This window comes from Octodon degus, unplaced genomic scaffold, assembly GCF_000260255.1.
Source record: "Octodon degus isolate 3935 unplaced genomic scaffold, OctDeg1.0 scaffold00087, whole genome shotgun sequence".
NCBI classification, from domain to species: domain Eukaryota; kingdom Metazoa; phylum Chordata; class Mammalia; order Rodentia; family Octodontidae; genus Octodon; species Octodon degus.
Genome location: NW_004524663.1, coordinates 949,892 through 956,778, shown reverse-complemented (window position 1 = coordinate 956,778; position 6,887 = coordinate 949,892). Strand labels below are relative to the sequence as shown.

Below are 6,887 nucleotides of genomic sequence, written 5' to 3'. Positions count from 1 at the left end.
ATCTTTTTTGAGTAGTGCCCAGTTGTGTATAGATACCATGGTTTGTTTAATCCATTCATCTGTTGATGAACATACAGGCCACTTCTAAAGAGTTAGCTATGATGAGTTGTACTGCAATAAATGTAGGTATGTGTGTATCATGTAATATGGATGTCTTTTGGCAAGATGCTTAAAAAGGGAATAACTTTTGGTTAGGATGAACTTAGTTTGGATGAACTTTCTATTTTTAGGTTTTTTTTTTTTTTTTTTTAGGTAATCTCTATATTTATTTCCATAGTAGTTGCACTAGTTCACATTCTCAACAAAGTGGAAGCACTCCTTTTTCTACCATGCCTCTCCATCTCTTATTATTATTATATGTGTGTGTGTGTGTGTATGTGCTCGCGCGTGAGCTAGGAATCAAAACCAGGACCTTGTGCTCTGTACCACTGAGCTATCTCCCCAGCCCCTTGATTTATTTATAGTGCTCTTTCCGGGGGTAAAATGGAATCTCAGTGTTGTTATAATTTGCACTTCTCCAGTGACCTGAGATGTTGAACATTTTCACATGTACTTATTTCACATATTTATTACGTATTTATTGAACAGTTATACTTATGAGAAACATCTACTTCAGTTGTTTATTCTGAGGTTGGGTCTTTTATTTTGGGCAAATGAAGTTTATTTATTAACTCATTCATTCATTCATTTTTTATTTTATTTATTTATTTATCTATTTATGGTACTAGGGATTGAACTCAGGGCCTTAAAAAAAAAAAACAAAAACAAGCAAACAAACAAAAAACCTCAGGCCTTGCACTTGCGGGACAAGAGCTTATTCTACTGAGCTATCTCCCTGGCCCTTATGTATTCATTCTTTTGCGTTCTAGATATTAGCCCTCTGTTGAAGGAGTGGCAGGCAAAGCTTATTTCCTATTCTGTAGGTTGTCTCTTCATTCTATTGGTCCTTTTGCTGTCCAGAAGCTTCTAAATTTGATATGATCCCATTTGTGGATTGTTAATGCTATTTCTTGTGGAATTGGGTTTCTGTTCAGAAAATTCTTTCCCGTGCTGGTCTCTAAAAGAGTTTTGCCTGTTTTATCTTCCAGCAAACTTATGTTTCATTTTAACATTTAGTCCTTTTTTGTGTGCACGGTCTTGCTATGTAGGTCAGACTCGTAGTGATCCTCCTGTTTTCACCTTCCTCAGTGCTGGGCTCACAGGCATGCGCCACTACGCCTGGACTTGGTTGCCAGCTCGCTGGCCCAGCGCAACATGTGGTACCCAGGATGGAACTCTGGTCCCCGAACTTGCCTAAGCTGGCTTTAAGTCCACTGAGCTATCTCACTGGCCAACATTTAGCTCTTTGATTCCTGCTTATTTTAGAACATGGTGAGAAATACAGGCCTAGCTGCGGTCTTCTGCACGTGTGTAGTCAGAATCACTTACTAAAAGAGGCTGCTTTTTCCTAAGTGTATGTCTTTGGCTCCTTTATCAAAAATCGGGTCATCAAACTTCTGGTACTATTTCTGGATCCTCTATTCTGTTCCACTGATTCACACATCTGTTTTTCTGCCAATACCATGCTGTTTTTTTAAAATCACTGGAGCTTTATAATATAACTCCTGCTTTGTTCGTATTGCCCAGGTTGGCTTTTGCTATTCTGGTTCTCCTCTGAATGTTAGAATTGGTTTCTCTGGTTCTGTGACAAATGCTATTAATATCTGGGTTGGGGTTTCCATGAAATCTGTATGTCAGTTTTGGAAGTGTGGCAATTTTTGTCAGTATTGGGTCTGTCTATCCAGAAACAGGATATATCTTCCCATTTTGTGTATGTGTGACAAACTTTCATATTTATTAAAGGTAGTGGAAAGACAAAAATCCTCTGAAGGATAAAGGGAGAATGGGCTCTGCAGGGTGAGTTTTGGGCTGATTAAAAAGAGAGGAACATATAAAATCACATTTATTAAAGGGAAAAATAAAGAGGTAAAGGGGAAATGGGCTCTGCAGAGTGAATTTTGGACTCAGTAAAAAGGAAAAGAAAATGGAGCAACCATTTCAAAAGAAAACAACCTCAGAATAATATTCATAGATTCAGTAGAACAACTAAGGGCAATTGGCACAAGTTGACATCATTTTAAATGAAAACTCCAAAGACATTTTCTTAATTTGGCAAAGACTTTCTTTCTTTCTTTCTTCTTTCTTTCTTTCTTTCTTTCTTTCTTTCTTTCTTTCTTTCTTTCTTTCTTTCTTTTTTTCTTTCTGTTTTCCAACAAGACAGTCTTCCTTGAGCTGAATTCCCAGCACTTAAAACAAAGCAAGACAAGGGATGGTGAGATAAAGCACTCAGCAGACAAAGCACTTGCTTAGGCAAGCGCAGGGTCCAGGGTTCCACCCCTGGCACTGCATGCTGTGCCAGCCCTGCCCCCACACACACCAAGCCAGTGATGGAGTCTGGGTGTGGTGGCATTCACCTATAATCCCAGCACTAGGGAGGCAGAAAGCAGGAGGGTCACTACGAGTCTGAGCTGTGTAGTGAGACCTTGCACACAAATAAATAAATAAATAAATAAATAAATAAATAAATAAATAAACCCCATAGTCAGAACCATAAGTAAATGAAATCTAGACACATTTCTTTTGACATTTGGAATGAGACCAGAAAAAGAGTAAGGAAATGTGATGAAACAAAGAATATGAAAGGGAACATTTTGGGGGGTCTGGTAAGCTGACATATGGCAATTCCTCCTCTTTACTATAACTCATGTTTCTTTATGCCCTCTCATTCTCATGAGACATAAATTCAGGACAACAATAACAAAAAGCTATTTTTGTTTATTTAGCAAATAAGTTTGTTACATCTTTTATTTCCCATACAGTAAATAAAAAATTATTTCCTATGAAGAAAAGGAAAGGGTCCCTTCCATGGAGCAGAACAAATATTAATGATAGATATTACAGCTCAGCAAGGGATCTTAAATTTATTTTTCTTCTGGGATCAGGGTCTTATTACATAGTTCTGGATGGCCTTGACCTCATTGGGTAGCCCTAGCTGGCCTCCAATACATAGGGATCCTTGTGCCTTAGCCTCCTGAGTGCTCAGATCTTAGAAGTGTACATGCCTCACTCTTAAATCTTTTCAAAAGGTAATATGATATATGGGAAAGATGAATCCAATTTTTCTTGTTGTTGTATTAAGCCTAGTGTTGGCATTTGTAAGAGGCAGAGAGAGAAGGGAGTGATATGGTGAGATGGTAAATCCAGAGTTCTTGTCAAGGTTTGTGCCTGCATATTTTATACCCTTAAGCCTGTGATAGGTGGGGTCTTGCCAATTTTGGAAATGCGCACAAGGAATATTTCTTTTTGTATCTGTTCAAAGTCCTCCAGCAACTGCACCCTCTTATTCCTTTTGCCCCAGCTTAATACATGATTCCGTTTGGTCCAAAATTTAAGTTTTTCAAATTTTCTTGCTCTGGTTTTTATTCTCAATTTTCACTATCCACCTGGATTTAAAAAGAGCAATATCTACAGTAACACCAGCAAACAGCCATCCTAGACTACAACCTGAACATTGAGCTACCTTGAAATTTCTTCCACCATATTAATTAGTCCTTCACCTTTATTCTACAGCAGATTCAGGACATAGGCAAATATAAAGAAATATTTTGCCAGAGTGTAACATGCGTGGTCTCTAATCCAAATACTGATGAAGTTCTTGTTGCCAACTGAACCTGGCTTTACTGTCTGCATTCCTAGAAGCATTCCGGTCTTCTGAGCTCCAACTAGAACCACCCATCAAGCTTTGCTCACTGCATTCTGGAGCTTCTATAGCCTCCATCTCTGATCATTCACCAACTCCTCCACAAAACAGTTCCAAAACTTCTGAATCACATGGGCAAATATAGTCAGTCACAGCAACAACCTTACTTCTCTGGTACAGTGGTCTATATTAATCACCTTTCCTCTTGCTAGAGAAAATGTCTCACATCCACGAGTTAATGGGTGAGTGGTTTGTTGAACCCAGCATTTCAAATGATTCTGCCCATGTGTGAGTAACTCCAGGGCAGAAGCATCCTGGAAGACACACATGGCAGAACAAAACTTCTAGTTCACAGTGACTGGGAAGCAGCACAAGGGAAGAGAAGAAGGGGCCAGGGACAAGATGCAGACCCCAATATCACGGCTCCACAATCCACCTAGACATACTCCTGAGTGTGCTTTGCTAATCCCCTAGGCAGCTCTGAAGCCAACCTTTGACAATTAAGCTTGAACATTCCAGTACTTATCACCCCATTTGAATTTCTTATGGGAAACTATGCGGGAGGCTCCATACCAACATTTGACTCTAAGTAAAGTTAAAAGAATAGATTGACACAGATTGATAGAGTTTCTATAATATTTTAACCACTATGAGTCACTTTGAATTGAAAGATATAATAAGTTCTGTCAACTCAATAATATGCTATAATGATATGCTTATAACACATGGTTCAGCTTCAGAGAAGATATAATATAAACAATAACACACAAATGAGAATTGAACAAACAGCGCAACCCTTTTATGCGATTGTCATATCTTATTAATAAGCAGCTTCTTTCCCAAAGGCAGCACTTGGAGTATAGTAGGCATTCAGTAAACATTGAAGAAAAACCAAGAGAAAGAAGGAGGAAAGAAAGGATCCTTGATTTGTCTAGCATTTGAGCACAGACCTCAGAGCAGTACATAATCTATCTTCCTTTTGCTCTTTTAAATTCTCATTCATAAAGCACAAATAAATGAAATTTATCCTCTCCTATCTCTTCATAAAAACTTAAATACACTAGTCATTAAAAAAATGAATACTCAGTTTCCATCCATATCCCCACTATCAAAAGTTCTTCTTTCAGGATCCCCCAATCTCATCTGAGATCCTACATGAACTCTGCTCACTTCCAGGCTGGCCCTTTGTCCTGTTGAAAGCACAGCTCAAAATTTTTTGCTCACATTTTTCTGGGTTCAAGTATGACACAGGAAAAACAGAGGAAAAATCAGCCACAAAGAGAGTGAGAAGGTACAAGAGTAGACTTGGCTCGAAGCATGAAAGGAACAAAAGCCAGCAGAGTGCGACAGGCAGAGGCAGTTCAGTGTTAGAAGTGAATTCAGCATGCTGTGTTGATAACTCAGAGTGTTGAAAGCAACACTAAATCTTTTATAAAAACATAGCTTCGCATAATTTTACAGTATAATTTATATTTCATGTGCATGAATGAACAATGTATTTTCTTCTTAAGCGGGGCTTTTCTTAGGCCAGATTTCTAAAGGCAGATGCTGGGTGATTGAAAGAGGCCAGACTTAGCAGGGTTGTCCAGCTACTTTAGCACCAGCTATACTGACCCAGCCTGCTTGTAAATCTTACTACACTTACAAAATGACACTGTCTGTTTCTCCTCCAACCTTGCTGGTTTCCATTTCTTGGTCTCCTTTGCTATATCTGCTCTTCCAGATAAAATCTTTTTTCTTCTGTTAATTTTGAAACATTGGGGAAATTTAAAGACATACATGTATATGAAAGTTCAGAAGTTATACAGTATGATAGTACTACTCCAAAACCATAATCAAGATAATTCATACATTAATATAATATTTAAAATAAAAAATAAATATGAAGGACAGAACATGCCTTTTTTTTTTTTTTTTTTTTTTTTTTTTTTTTAGGATCAGTAAGCACCTTTATTACATGAGTTAGCCAGGAGGGAAGGTTAATTTGCCTTTCGGGGCCATGATTTTCTTCAGATAGAACTCCAGCTCTTTGCCCTCTAGCACATAGCCGTCTGCTTGGCCACACTGGCCTGGTCTTGCTGCAATGCAGGCAGGAAGCTTCCCTGCTGGAACTGCTCTTCCAGAAGACTGCTGATTTGGGCGTTCTTTTTCCTTTCATTATACTTCTTTTGAATTTTCTTTGATTTTTTTTGTTTGTTTGTTTGTTTGTTTGTTTAAAATCTCTTGCTCCTCAGGAGTCAGGTTGCCCCTCTTTTTTCTGCCCAGGAGCAGTGCATAGTGGGATTTGGACCACTGTCGGTAAGGCATGCTGTCAATGACACAATGCAGTTCTTCACCAGGGTCTTGGTGCGGACCAGCTCATTATTAGATGCATTATAAACAACATCAATGATCCTTGTACAACACTCAGAGCCCCAGGAGAAGTTTCCCACATCTAGCCGCAGGGCTGTGTACTTCTTTTTGCCCCCTTGAATTTGGACTGTGTGTATGCGGCGGGCGTCAATCTTAGTGTTGGCAGCAGGGCTTCCCAACTCATACCTCCGCTTCTTGTGATAGGGCTTTCTTTTGCCCCCAGTCTTGCAGTGCTTGTGCCAGTTGTCCCGAGAGATGCCCATTGCTTAGCGCTGGCTGGAAAGAAGAACATGACATTTTAAAATAAGTCAGAATCTGATCTTGTACTTTTACCTCACTGCCTCCTGTGTTCCATCCTAAACCCTCCCTTGGCTCCTATATGATTTTATTAGAAGGACAGATGGCTGGTTCAGAGGGATTTGATTTGCCAATTGACCTTTAAGCAAGTAGCATTAAAAAATTCAACTTATCTTGATTACAGAGTTTGTTGGCACTCCATTCAATCTTGCACTTGAGGTGAGTGCTTTGCTTAGTTTATCCCAGTCCTGTTCATTGTACAGTTTATGATAGAACAAATATCACTGGTTTTGCTTGTTTGTAAACTTCATAAAAATAAAGTCTAAACTTTTACATTACTTAGCTTTATTATTCCAGATTTGGCTGAAAGAGTCCTCTATGTTTATATGAGCAGCTGTAGTTCATTTGTCTTCATAGGTCTACAGTGTCCTCATATGACTCTTTAATTGTTTTTTGTTCACGTTCCTACAAACAGATACTGGTTGTTCTGCCTTATTTG

General features: G+C 38.8%; 1 pseudogene; it reads right to left on the bottom strand.

Moving 5' to 3' along the window:
* Positions 1-5,701: 5,701 nt before the first annotated feature.
* Positions 5,702-6,354, bottom strand: LOC101592070 (annotated as a pseudogene).
* Positions 6,355-6,887: the final 533 nt, after the last annotated feature.